Genomic DNA, 13,162 nt, shown 5'->3' with positions numbered 1-13,162 from the left:
GGCCTCGAACTCACAGAGATCTGCCTGCCTCTGCCTCCCGAGTGCTGGGATTAAAGGCATGCGCCACCACTGCCCAGCTTTTTAAACAATTTTATGTGTGTTGGTGTGAAGGTGTCAGATCCCCTGGAGCTGGAGTTACAGACAGTTGTGAACTGCCATGTGGGTGCTGGGAACTGAACCCTGGTCCTCTAGAAGAGCAGTCAGTGCTCCCAAACCCTGAGCCATCTCTCCAGCCCCAACATATCCTCTCCTTTAATTTCTTATCCAACTAAAGAAGCATGAAGCCCAAGTCCTTTCTGGACAGAATGTGCACACAGAGTTTCAAGCTATGGTGAGCGTGTTTTATGGGGATGTTAAAAGTAGCTCCTAAGGGGCGTGCCCATAGGTTCGGGAGTGAGAACCAGGCCGGCATGTTTATTCCTGTTATTTATGTAGTGCCTTTCCCGAAACATCGCAATCCTGAGCGCTAGCTAAATAAACTCATAAATTCCATGATTGTTTTCTAACCCTGGAATTTCTCTTTTATTACACAGTAGTCTGTTGTTACACCTGATAGTTTACAAACACTATTCTTTCCCACGTGGGACCACACTTTAAAGGTAACTAGACCCTGGAAATGGCCGACTTGTTGTGTCTGGTACTGATGAGATCTCCGGCCGGAGAGCTTTGTAAAACCTACTCTCTTTGGACACCCTTCAGGTTCACGTCGAGAGTTGACAGTTGGCTAGCCCTAGAGTCATGTGGCTTGCTTCAGGGCGCCTCTTTCCTGCTCCTCCCCAGGCCTGTGGATTTTCTACTAAGACTGTTGTTTAACTGGTTGTAGCTGTAGCAGGCACACCGCGGGATATATGACCTGTATGGAGAAATGCTCAGATTAAAGACCAAGGAGTCCTGATTCAACATTTGACTCTTAGAATTTTCAATAGAGCCAAGGGGGGGGGGCTGGTTTGAATAGTGTGTGACCTGCTTTCTGGAGGTGTATTCTTAGAGGAAATTGCCCTTGGGAGCTGAGTTTGAATGTCTCTACTATCTTCTGACCTCAGCCAAGAGAGATAACCCCTCTGAAACACCAAGATAATATCTCTCTAAATTGTGCAGATTGGGTGCAAACTGGACTGCAGTTCCTGGCTCTGCGCAGGTGCTCGGCAAGCCCTGGTTTCTTCCAACCCCACACCCTCCGTCAAAGTAAATAGAACCCATATTTCAAAGACCTCGTAAGATGCCTGCCTTGTAATCTATAATGATAAATGGTGGATTTACAGACATTTAAATAGAAAAGAACATTAGACCTTCCTCTAGCCTACTCCTTTTGCCCTCTTGGACTTTTATGAGCCCCCTGGAGTTTAGACGTGTGACCCTTCTGCTGCTTCCAATTCAAGTGTTTGAGGTTGACATTTTTTTCTTTCTTTTTTAAGAAAGTCAATTGTAGCCTCACAGTACATAGTGAGAACACACCACGAGGCATGCTGTATTCTGGCAGGAGAGTCTTCGGTATGAGGTTTCTAAAGGATCCATATAGGCCCAGCGAAGGATGGTGGAGAGGTTGTTGTGGGCTTGGATGGGTGTGCTGTAGTGTGTTCGCTCTGTCCAGGCCAGCGAGGAGCCTGCCCCCAGAGCAGGTGGTGATTGCCTTTTGCCACCGTCTCCTGTGATGTCTTCCTCCAGCAGCCTGCTAGAGTGGCTAGGTACCAGGCTTCCAGTCTGACCGCTATGGGATTCAGAGTGGTGACGGAACTGAGCAGTGATCTGCATGGCTCCTATAGCAGGGTCCACGAGGGTTCAGGTTCAGGGTGAGATCATGCCCTTCAGCTCCATTCTTGGGATAATGATGGTTGCCATGAAGATGGATGAGGTCATGTTCTTCGTTCCTTGTCATAATCATGGTGAAGGTGACGATGATGGGAGAAGCCTGGCATTTATTAAGTACCCGTGGTGTCCCAGATGTATTAGGTACCTTGACATCTTGTCCTTTTCCACTAAACAAGCAGACCCCAGGCATCCCACTTCGTGAATAAAATCACTGCAGTTCTCGGAGATACTGTGATTTCTGGACAACTTCACAGTGAGTACGTACCTAGGCTTTAGGTGAATGTATTGGTGGAAGATGGATTTCACAGCTGATTCCTCCTTCCTCAGCAAGAGGCAATTTGGTGGAGTGCTGGGCACCCCTCTTGTTTTCTTCCTTACCCCCTACTTTGAACATTAAACTTCAAGGACTGGTTAGCTGATTCTGGTTCTGCTTCAAGACCCACACTCCTTCTTAAGTCATTCCTGAGAAGAGTTTCAGGCAGTGAAAAGTTTCCACCAATTACAGTCTATGATTCTTCTGTAATGGCCTCTGGTGATAATGTAGGGAACTGATTAGAGGTTTACCCTCTGCTGCTGGGGGGGCCAGTGAAGGACTGCACAGAGTCCTGGATGGTGACTTACGCTGAGGTAATGGACTCGGGACAGGAAGGACATTCCTGCTCTTGCTCATTTGCTCCTCAGTCACCCCCAGATTTTCCTTGCCCCCCCTGTACCCTGAAGGTCTGCTTCAGATCCCGCCAAACCTTAGCTTGGTTGGGTTGCCATCCTGCTAGCATCTCCATCTTGTCTTCCAGGCCTTTCTGCCCTGCAATCAGGTGGGAAATCAAAGGCCCACCTGCACAAGACCTCCGGGACTCCTTCCGCCTGTGGTTATGGAGATGATAGGTGTGGGGGCCCTTTCAATGTCACAGAGGTTAGGGACTCCACACTCTTTTATCCACCTTCTGCCTCTCCTCCTCTCCCCCAAGGGAAAAAAAGAAAAAAAAATTCCAAGAACTCAAGGCTGGAAGCCAAGACACCCACTCCTCCTCCAACTTTGGCCGAGAAGGGTGTCCCTAGGGGCAGAAGAAGCCAGGAAATGAAGCTTGTTTTTTTTTTTTAAAAAAAGCAAGCAAAGTTCACTTTGGTGGGGCTTGAAAAAAAAATAGTGCACTCTGGTCCCAGACAGGTGTGGAGATGAGTGGCACTGGCCAGGGCACAGATGTCACTGTGCAGTGAGTTGGGGATGCTCAGGGCTGCAGGTCGGAAGTGAGGCATGGTCACTGTTGACATGAAGGAAGCGAGGCAGCTTTCCCTCAGAACTACACAGTCCTTGAGTTCAGTGGCCGTCTCCCAAGCCGGCAGGGAGATGATGCTATAGATGTACGTTTCCAGGCTCAGGGTAATTAATAACCTTGGAGTCAGTTTCCTGACTTCTTGGTTAATTGGTTGAGCTAGGGTCTCATGTAACCCTTGAGCTATGCAGCTGAGAATGCTCTTGAAGTTCTGATTCTCCTGTCCCCACCTCCTGAGTGCTGGGATTACAAGCGTGCGAACCACTACGTCCAGTTCCCATCTTATCTTTGCTGTGGGAAGGGTGGCCAGTCTGAGGAGGCTGCGCCATGCCGCAGCTGGGTTATTTTGTTTGCTCCTTGATGTCCATTTCCTGGCACTTCATCTCTCTGATTGGTTTCTTGCCCAGTCATCATGGAGGCCAGGAAAGCCCTGCTGATCGTGGGCAGAGTGGTTGACGGTTCCTTCCTTGCCTGGCACAGTGACACACCTTGTCCTCAGGAAGCCACAGTGTTTAGGCTCCTTGCCCGGATCTCCTAGACTCAGTGGTGAATCCCGAAGGTAGCCACTCTTCAGATTTGTTTGCTTTCTGAAAGCCTCCCCTCCAGGCAAATTTGAGGTCTGTAAGGCAGGAGAGAAAGTTTAACCATGGTGGTGCCATCTTAATTAGAAACTTCAAGCAAATGTGGGTTTCAGCCCTCCTGGATAGACTCCCCAGAGCCTTGGGTTTTGCTACAAAACACTGCAGAAAAGGGATCCTTAAGGCTCTGGCCTGCCTTTCTCGGTCCTGCAGCCCGGCGTCTCCTCCGGCTTCCATGCAGGCCCTAGCTAGCTGAGCCCCAGCAACAGGATCAAACCCATCCCAAGAAAGAAGGCCATCTGTTTCTCAGCCTCCAGCTGCTGGCCCTTCGTCTGAATTGGCCGGGATGCTGCAGAGGGGACTGGTCCTGGGGACACATCTGCAGCCTCTGAATGGTGTTGTAACTAGGGTCCTGCTGGGAAAAGAAAGGCCAAGCCCTTTAAATAAACGAGCTGAACAATATCCCGCCACCGCCCCCCAAAGGTCTGGAAGCCAGAGGCAGCCTGCCCTCTAGGGCTAACTCTTAACCCTGCTTTTTGTAGCCAGGCCACTTTAAAAACTATTCTTTTATTCAGAAAGTACTTACCAGGCGGAGGAGGGAGGCCCTGCTCTGTACAGGGAAAATGTCACATAGGATTTGGGCATCGATCTGCCCCTTAAGGGAATGAGAGGGCAAATATCTCCACTTGAGTGGATACCACTTATTGGATGTTTATCTCAGAGTCAGAGAGGCAAGCTTGTTCCAGGTGCAGCTTCGAAAGAGCCACAGGCAACATGAGGTCCCAGCGAACTGGCCTCTGGAATGTAGTTCCGCCTGGGGAACACCTGCCAATTACCCCAGCTCATCACTAGCAGGCCCTCAAGCTGTAGCTGACTTAGGCACCATGATTCTTGTGCCTGTCGCCTGTCTGGTGTCGGGAGGCCTCATCCCTAGCATCTGGGCGCCTATGATAACAGCCTGTTGGCGTCTTTGGCTGTAGGGACTTCCTACAGGTTGTGACCTGGTGTGCGTATTCATTGAATGGATGAATAGTAGGGGTGTGTGTGTGTGTGTGTGTGTGTGTGTGTGTGTGTGTGTGTGTGTATGTATGTGTATGTACAAGCACATGTATGTTTTGCATTTGTGTGCAGGTTAGAAGGTGACCTCAGTTGCTTTTCCTCTGGTATTGTTGATGTTGTCCACCTTGGTTTTAGTGACAGGGTCCTTTACTGACCTGGAATTCACCATATAGGCTAAGATAGATGTATCTGTCTTTGCCCTCTCACTAAACTAGCTTTTTTTTTTTTTTGTTAAATGTGGGTTTTGGGGATTCAAAGTCATACTTGCAAAGTTAGCACCTTACCTACTGAGCCATCCCCTCCGCAGCCCCCGAAGGTACACTAGACTGTATGTCTTTGGCCCACTAGCAGGTATGAGACATGACCTGGGTGAGGAGAAACCTCCCAAGACCTTCAGATGTTTAGTTCCACTTGAGAACCTTGCAGGAATTCCCATGCAGGGAAGCAGCGTACGTAAGAGATGACAGATTTGTTCGTTCGAGAGAAAACCCTGGTTTGGAATGAGAGGAATGCAAGTGGATATTCCCACGGGGCTGCGTAAATCCTCAGCTGATTCGTCGGCTGACCTGCTACAATCAGGTTGTGACCCATGCACCCAAGCCCCAGGTGGCCCCTGGCCAGTGCAGGCAGGGCTGCAGGTAGAGCGCTTGCCCTCCCATACAGAGAGTACTTTCTCTCCGTGTGCTCCTACATCAGGGCGTGGGAGGGACTTCCCTTGGACTCTCTGTGTGCTGCCTTTTGCCAGCAGCCGCGGGGTGCTGTTCAAGGTGACCACGTTCATTCTTGACAGCGGCAGGCCCCTGGTCTGGTACAAAAGGTTTCTGAACTGGCAGTGCTATCCTCCTCTGAGAGGTTGACCCTGGAAGATGGGCCTTATGCAGGATAAACCAAGGTCCTTGCCTTTGTTTCCCCTCCTCCCATCTTCTCAGAATCTCTCCAGGAGACTATTGGGTAAGGGGTGAATGCATTTGCCTGTTGCGCATACTACATGGATAAAACAAAGGCTGTGACGTCATGAAGACGGGTAATGGCATTTGTCATAGTAGGAATCAGGAAATCTCATAGAGGTGACATTTGGGTTGGATTTTGAAAGCTGCATAGGAGCCTTTCTGGTGCAGTGGCAGTTTGGGGACAGGGGACAGTATACCCTCTGGATGAATGAGAGGACGAGGGAGGAAGGAATGTGGGACCCGGGAAATGTTGTAAATTAATTTTCCAGAGAGACAAGTCAGTAGGCCTTAAGACTACTTAAGTGACACTGTAGAGTAGATATATTCCATTCAGGCCTTTGCCTCGTTAGACCTTCTTACCCCCATTCCTTCATGTAGCTACAGCAAGCATACGCCTGCTCCCACAGCGGAGATTCACCAATGTTGCCTGGTGGCATTTGTCTGTGGATCCAGCCCTAGGTGGCAAGGTTTCCAGAACACTTCCCAAGGAGTCCTGCAGACCTTAGGGAGCCCGCGCTTTCTCTGCAAGTGTGCCTTTGGGACGCAGGGGACCTGGGTCTGGCTAGCCAGATTGGATACAGACTCCTCTTTGTACCGTTGAGCCACTAGCTCTAAATGCTTTGACATAACTTGTAATGCCAGTTTCTACTTCCTGGGTGCTGTGGAATCCCATGGCCGAGTTCCTTGGGATATACTCTCTGAACAAAAGGCTCCATTTTGCAGTTCTTGCTCAAGCAAGGCATCAATAGCTAGGGGATTTGTGTGGACTGCGCTGGTTTGATTTCTACCCATAGCCCAGTGGGAATTTCAACTCGTGTCAGTGAATGAATTGAGCACATATGTTGTGACCAGGAGTGAAATCGTCTCTTTGTCACGTGGACAGTATCATCACATGTTAGCGTGGGGTAGGGGAGGGGCTGCAGACGGAGAAGGGGTGAAACTGACACTTTGAGTCCAGGTATTGGGGGGCAGTCCAGGTATTGGGGGGCACAGTGACTCAGTCTCCGGCAAGGGCCTTCTTAGGCTCCTCTGCCCCTTTTATATTTTCATTTTCTCCTGGGCTTAGCATAATTTCTTTCAAACACAGAGGGCCGCGAACCCTGTTTCTCAAAGCCAAACCTAAATTACCAGGGGCGTGCCTCAATACGTCATGTGTAATGGCTCCCATATTGGAAGCATTTACTGCTTACTGGTCCTCTCAGATGGGGCCGCTTGAGCTGGCCCAGAGTTTCTGGGGCTGTCAGGCTACCGTGGCTGAGGTAGCTATTAGTGGGGGTGACGCAGACACAACACAAGGCGTTTGCAGTCCCAGCGTGTGTCTGAATAGGCACTCCAGCTATACATCTCTTTCCTCCCCTCCCCCCACTTTTTATGCAACAATATTTCTTTAGGTAGAGAACTTCCATCTTGGTCCTGTGTGGGTGTTGACCCCCTCCTCTCTTTAAGAATGAATTGTACCAAGGTCTTATAAGGCCTGAGTTTGATATAAGGATTTGCAAGTTGGTTCTTGTCAAGGGGACGCTCTGAACCAGCAGGAGCTGCAGAGCCAGCTCTGGGATGTCACCTTTGTGTCTAAGGACAGGCCTTCAGGCTGGTTCTTTCTGACTCCACCTAAGGACCTTTGCCCTTATACTGAACTCTGGTGCCAGCTCCATGCTAACCATGCCTTGCAAAAAAATGTACACATGGGGTTCCTCCCCAAGGTCCCAATGCTGCCACATGTCACAGGTTTCTAAAAACCTAGATGGGCATGCCTGGTGTCACCTGCCCTGCTTTCTGGACACCTTTGGCGTTGACTTGCGGTTACAAAGAACATTTCAGGTTCCGTACACTATTCTGTGACCAGTGAACACAACTCACCAGGACGGTGGGGAGGGCACTACAGGTCATCTTTGTGGTCTGGAGGGCAGAGTGGGCCAACTCACTGCTACTCGCCTGTCACAAACCTGGTGTCCTGTGACTTTGCAGTGACATTTGGCAGCTTGATTCCCATTCTCCGTCAAGTCTTTTGGCAGTCCTGTGTCTGTGGTGTTTATTTGCCTTGTACTGGATGGCGTGGTCTGGGAGAGCACCGGGCCATGTTATTGTCCTCTGCCGCAGTGTTCTTGTGCCGCCCTGATGGTCTAGAGGGGTGCCGGAAGGTGGCTGGGGACAGTTGAGCTGGGCAGCCCAGAGTCCACGCCTATGTGACCGCCTGTTCTCCACCTCCACCCCTTTCCCCTGCATCCCCTCTACCCTTTTCTCCCCATCTCCCCCTTTTCCTCTTCAAGGTGAATCTGTTCCAATCTCCTTTTCTCTCCCTTCTAGAGGAATGTGTTTTGAGATCAGATACCCTGATCCCAAAGTTGAGGCTGCTTGGGGTACCCGCTGTACCATTAACTCCGATCTAGTCTCTGGCAGTGGAGTTGCCCTGAGGACACCCTAGAAGTGGCTTGGTGTGTGAACTATGGTGTGGTTAGTTGTCCCAGAGGCAGTCTGCAGAGGTGTCTCCTCCTCCCTGGGTGGTGAGAATCTGCCATGCCTTCTGCAGGAGATGATTGGCCAAGGCAGGACTTGGGCTCCCATCTGTTCTCTGTTTGCACTTGGGCGCCATTTCAGAAACCACACGGGAAAAGTTTATAGGCAAACATTATAAAAAGTGACAGTCTGAAGTGCTGCTATCGCTGGCTTGGCAACAGAAAGCATTACCTGAAGCAGCTTCTCGTTTCTAGCCGCCCTAGCTGTTTGGGAGCCTCAAGACCACCACCCTGTTGGTGCTGAGGGAGAAGTCCATCCATGTCCTGTGAGGTCCCTCATTTCCAGCCTCATCTACTCCCTGCAGGGTCCCTTCCTACAGTGGCTCACACGCAGCAAGTCAACCCACTCTGCTCAGTTATAGGAGGGTAAACACAAGTTGCCATTGGTGACATCCAGGTAGTTCCCACCCAGAGGCCATGACCTACCAGGTTCTGCAGAAGGACTTGGGGGATTAAGAAGATTCTACCTCAGTTTCCTTTCACCTGAGTCAGAAGCCCCTTATTTCAAAACCCCTGTTGCCTTCCAAGGCATAGTGACTTGAGGGGTGTCTTGCACAGGAAGGAGGCTCATGGCAGGGTGAGGGCCATAGATGTGCTTTTTTGCTGGCTGTGAACACATTCTGTAGCCTAGGTAGGCCTTGAACTCACTCTGAAGCCAATATAGATTTTGACTGTACAACTCTCCTAACCCAGCCTCTTACATGCTCACCCAGTACCACCGTGCCCCAACACTGTTGGTATTTTCATTATTGATTTTTGATGCTGTGAAGAACCTTCTTTTTACCGCCCTCCCCCCCCCCCCCGACTATCAGAGTAGTCAACTCACTGAAAACACACGTACTTACTACCCAGCTCACTGCTGGCGTGTCTCAAGAGGTTAGGGCTGTGGCAGAAACACAGGAGAAAGCCTCCAGCCACTGTGGTGTTTGTAGCAGGTAGAAACAGCTGAGTGGGTCCCTCCCAGAAAGTACACATGTCACCTTGTTTGCTCAGAGAGTTTGGGTAACAATGACAATGTATGGCCTAGCTCCTGTGTGTCTTTCCAAGTTTCCATTTAATTATGAAAACCGTATGAGAGCACACTTTCTGTCTGTGGAAACTTCCGAAAGAGCATTTGCTGTCAAGAGAAATAGCTTCTGGAACTTTCTGCCCATTGTGCTGTGGAGCGTGCAGAGGAGGGAGCTTGGAAGGGAGTGCTCTGAGGAGAAGGGAATGAGCGGTAAGCCATGCATGGCATCAGAAATGTTGAGTCCAGGAAATGTTGATATTGCTATAAAAGGGACTGTTTGGATTTCCCAGGGAGTTCCTTGCCCTATGTCAATTGTCACGTGTTACACAGAGCAGCTTGGCCGAGTCAGGCAAGGAGCGGCCTGTGTCAGAAGGCCGCCCGAATGGGAAAGTCAGGTGGAGGGTGGTAAGCGCGGTGTCTTTGGGGTCTCGGCCTCTTGTCGGACACTGTGAGGTGGTTATGGCGTAGAGTTAGGTAAAACTGCAGGACTCTAGGAAGCAAGTGTTGTGTGAGTAGCCAGCCCTGAAGCTCCCTGAAGGATTTGGGCACAGAAGAGAAGACTTCTGCTCTCAAAGGAGTCTCCAGGGTCAGGCAGGAGCAGGATGGCTTCTTCCCAGGATGCCTCTTGGGTCCCATGTTCTTAGTACCCTGGTCCATGATGCATGTCATATGTGTTCCATTTGCGGGGACCTACCACCTGGATCACTGGGAACATTGGATGGCCTGGGATGCCATGGGTTTGGCTTTTCTCCCTCTTTATTATGTCTCTGCCCATCTCTCTATTATGATAGTGTCCTTCTCTATTATCTCTTCCCTCCCTCTGCAGTGTTTGACCTTCTCCTTCTCTTTCCCCCTCTCTTTTGCTTTTATTCACCCGTCCTCCCTCCTTGTTAGGATACCCGAGGAGGAGGTAGCATGGCTAACTACTGATACTGCCGCCCCCTAAGTGCGTCTTCTTGTGAAAAGGCCATTGCAGAAGCAGGAGGAGTTGTGCTTTCTGCCTTATCCAAGGCAGTTGCCTTGGAGGAGGCCTTGATGTTAGAATGCCTTGATTTCATAGATACTTACCTTTCTTATGTGTTTGCAGACGATACTTTTTACTATCTCAGAAGTCAATCATCTTCCGGGGAAGCTAGAGAGATCCCACTAGAAATCAGATCCTATTTTGAGCATGACAGGCTGTCCCCATCATTCACTGAGATGTGAGCCCATCCGTGAAGTCTTGAGATAAAACCCAGTGGTTTCCACCTTCCTCTCTGAACACAGCATAGCGCAGTCATGGCGAACACCTTCTGCTTTAGAAGACCAGTGTGATAACTGACATCAGCTCGTGGGTTCTGGCTGCAGGATCAAGTTCATAGTGGGTGGCTCCTCGGTGCCTTCCATACAATGCCTGGATATTCTTGTATCTTGGGGCCCCTGTGGCCGAGAGGCTCTGCAAGGGCAGAGAGGAAATGGACTCAGATGTCCTCCTGCACCCCGGGCATGGCCCCTTTACTAAACATCAGTGTTCTGCCCTACCTGAGAGCCCCCCTCATCCCGCGTTTCTCATGGCAGAGCTAGAAATGGTGGTGCAGGATGGTCAAATTCGTCCAGCATGGTCCGGTGGTGCAGCCTGAATTCAGCAAGTCTTGAGCCTTTGTGGAGGAAGGGCTTCTCAGTGGTTAGGGTAGCCTTTAAGACCTTTTATTTATGATGTTGTTGGAATCTTTCATTCAGAGATGCTGGGACTAGAGGGGCAGATGGTATGAGAGTTGGGGTCAAATTGAACCCCTCTTTCCATATTTCTCCTCCTTGCTCTTAAAAACCTATAAACCCTTTATTTTACTTCTTGTTGTTATGATTGTCATTATTGTTGAGTGTGTACGATGTATGGGCACATGTGCCGGGTTGTGTATATGGAGTTCAGAGTGCAGTTCTGTGGAGTCAGTTTTCTCCTCTCTTCCCACTTTTTCATGGGTTTTGAGGACCAGTCTTGGCTTGAGGCAAGCATGCCTTCATCCTCTGAGCCATCTTGCCAGACCCGCCTCTTCCTCATCCTGTTAGCTGCTCAGTTCAGCTGTCTCTTAGTTTAAGCAGGCCTGAGACCTGACCTGAGAACCTTTCAACGGAACTCTCAACAGCTTTCAAGCTTGGCTTTGTGTGTTCCCTGTCAGCACACAGGGTGGCTGCTTCTCCCATCACCTCCAGCAGCAGAAGCTGGAGCACCTTCTGTGAGGACCACACTGTGGATGCTTGGGGCTTGCAGGCCAGGAGATCTCTTTTGCAACGACTCCTCCAGTCTGCCCTTGTAATACAAAAGCAGTCCCAGACAATACACATCCGAAGGGGTACAGCACTGTTTGGAAAAGTCTTTGTTTACCAAAGCAAGTGGCTGGCTTGGCCCTGGGGCCATGCTCTGCTGGCTTCTGCAGGCAGCCCACAGGGCCTTCACCCACCATCTCCACGTGGACTGCTACCAGGTACCTCCCCCTAAGACCACCTCACACCCTTCATGTTTTCTGTGAATTTTCTGTTTGCTTTCATTTGCCCCACTCCAGGGGAAGGTCCACCAGGGCAGGAACTCCACTTTGTCTCCTGCCGCTTCCTGACCATTCAGAACAAACCTTGGCCTGTGATAGGTGTTCACCAAACAGTGGGTGAGTGAGAGAAGCAAGCCTTGGAAACCTTACCTGGCTGTCAATTGGGGCTTGCTTTCTGCTCCCCTGCCCCCATTTGTGTGTGTGTGTGTGTGTGTGGGGGGGGGTGTTCTATCTTTCATCAACTCCTGTTTCCTTCCTCAGGTGGGTTTCCCTCTCTGTATTCACGCGCTGTTTAACGCCTGTGCCCCTCTTGGCTCGCGTGCTTTTGGAGGGGATTCCCCGTGAAAAGCCTCGGGCCCCTTGCGTTGGCTGCTGCTGCACTGCTGCTATTTCTTGGACCAGATGTTTATTAAATAGTGAGACTAAGGCATGAATGGACTGCATTTTAGTCATGTGGGAGATTTGTTCTTTTGAGTGGGCTCTGGGAAGAATAACTGCCTTGTGATGTTGCTACCCAGATCTGGAATTGTCCCAGAGTGGACGGAAAGCCTTGTGTTTTCCTGGGCTTGGGACCCTGGGTACCACTCACAGATCTCACGGGGAGCAAGAAAGCTTACTCTGGCCCTGAGTAAGGCCAGTGGTCTCACCCCACCCTACTTCTTTGAGGACTGTGTTGGTCTTCAATATGGCTGCCTTCTCTGTGTATGTCAAAGGTGCTCCAAGGTGGAGATGGGAATGGGGCATGACGATCTATCAGAATTGAGTTTCCGTCTGGGATTTGAAGGTTTCCTCAGAAAGTCAGGACATTCGAAGGCAATGTGTCTACTCCTGTAGTTTTGGGGGGCAGGCAGACGGACTTTAGAGTGGGAGAGACCTCTTTTATATCCAGCCAGGTGACTGATATAGGGTGGTGTATCATGGAGGGCCATGATTAATCTGGGCATCAGAGGAGCTGGGTTAAATAGGAGTGGGAGGGAGGACGATGTATTCATAGAAAAGAGGAGCCTGAGGAGGCCAGGGACTGGGGCAGGATGGATCTGGCTTTGCTAGTAGCACGAGGGGTGGACAATGTAGGTAGTATCCTTATCCAAAAGCTGATTTACAAAAGTCATTTGTTGTCATGGATCCACTCCTTTTCTCTCTTTTGATGTTAAAAGCACCAGGCATCTGACATTTTGAGAAAGACAGCGTCCGTCTCCCAGCTCACCCAGGACAGAGCCAGCTCAGTACTGATGAGACCCTGAGAGCTAATAATAATGAGGAAGCCAACAGTTGCTGCTTTCCAAATGGCCAAGAGTTTTGCAGATGAGTCTGTTTGCCCTTGAATTTGAGATATTTCTCATTGAAAAACAGGCTAAGTGAGACACAAATGAGTCGTTAAGTCAGTCTGAGAGAAAAAGAGAGAGAGAGAGAGAGAGAGAGAGAGAGAGAGAGAGAGAGAGAGA

At 50.1% G+C, this 13,162-nt stretch overlaps 1 protein-coding gene across 7 annotated transcripts in view; it reads left to right on the top strand.

Annotated features, from left to right (window-relative positions):
- Positions 1 to 13,162, top strand: part of Fgfr2 (fibroblast growth factor receptor 2) — a 105,986-nt gene that overhangs the window by 10,255 nt on the left and 82,569 nt on the right. The gene's annotated exons all lie outside the window — the stretch shown is intronic.

The sequence above is a fragment of the Microtus ochrogaster genome, chromosome 8 (genome assembly GCF_000317375.1).
Source record: "Microtus ochrogaster isolate Prairie Vole_2 chromosome 8, MicOch1.0, whole genome shotgun sequence".
Lineage (NCBI taxonomy): Eukaryota > Metazoa > Chordata > Mammalia > Rodentia > Cricetidae > Microtus > Microtus ochrogaster.
The sequence above is the reverse complement of the archived record's forward strand: the minus strand, read 5'-3'. Positions and strand labels throughout refer to the sequence as shown.